The sequence below is a fragment of the Suricata suricatta genome, chromosome 16, assembly GCF_006229205.1.
Source record: "Suricata suricatta isolate VVHF042 chromosome 16, meerkat_22Aug2017_6uvM2_HiC, whole genome shotgun sequence".
Taxonomy (NCBI): Eukaryota; Metazoa; Chordata; class Mammalia; order Carnivora; family Herpestidae; genus Suricata; species Suricata suricatta.
Window position 1 is genome coordinate 48,561,492 of NC_043715.1, and position 1,043 is coordinate 48,562,534.

The 1,043-nt window shown below is 45.7% G+C and overlaps 1 protein-coding gene across 1 annotated transcript in view; it reads right to left on the reverse strand.

The window, feature by feature from the left end:
• The window catches only part of EXOC3L2 (exocyst complex component 3 like 2), a 24,097-nt gene that overhangs the window by 8,316 nt on the left and 14,738 nt on the right, over positions 1–1,043 (reverse strand). The gene's annotated exons all lie outside the window — the stretch shown is intronic.

Consider the following 1,043-nt stretch of genomic DNA (forward strand, 5'->3'; position numbering starts at 1 on the left):
AGAATTACAGAGCTTTGTTTTTCTTGCCTTTTAATCTTACTTTCCTTTTTTCATTAATGGATTTTCAATGCATTTTCAAAATCGGTAATGCATTTCCATGCTTCATAATTCAAGATACAAGAGGGCACATGGTGAAAAGCCTCACTCCTACACGCCCCCCACCTTCCTTGCTGCCAGAGTCTGGCATTTCTTTGCAGGGCATTTGATACATTTACCAGTAAATATGTGTGAATAAGTGTATGTGTGCATCTGCATACCTTATGCATATGGATACATACATATATGCATATTTTGTGCATATCCACACATAGACAAGTAAGTCTGTTTCACCATGAATCCATATTATTCTTTTTCCATTAAAAACATTTTTTAATGTTTGTTTATTTTTGAGACAGAGAGCGAGAGAGACAGACAGACAGAGTGTGAGCAGGGGAGAAGCAGAGAGAGAGGGAGACACAGAATCTGAATCAGGCTCCAGGCTCTGAGCTGTCAGCCCATGACCTGAGCCGAAGTTGGACGTCCAGCCGACTGAGCCACCCAGGCACCCCAAAGATCTATTTCTTAAACTATATATATTTTTTAACTTTTTATGTTTTTTATTTATTTTTGAGGGACAGAGACAGCACGAGCAGGGGAGGGTCAGAGAGAGAAGGAGACACAGAATCCGAAAACAGCCTCTAGGCTCTGGGCTGGCTGTCAGCCCAGAGCCCAATGTGGGGCTTGAACCCACGAGCCATGAGATCATGACCTGAGCTGAAGTTAGATGCTCAGCCGACTGAGCCACCCAGGTGCCCCTAGAGCTTTTATTTTCAATAATCTTTACACCCAGTATGGGGCTCGAACTCACAACCCTGAGATCAAGAGCCTTAGGCTCTACCGACCGAGTCACCCAGGCGCCCCTTCTTCCTTTTCCTTAAAAAAAAAAAGCTAGAGGGGCGCCTGGGTGGCTCAGTCGGTTAAGCCTCTGGCTTCGGCTCAGGTCAGATCTCATGTTCGTGGGTTCGAGCCCCGCGTCGGGCTCTGTGCTGACAGCTAGCTCAGAG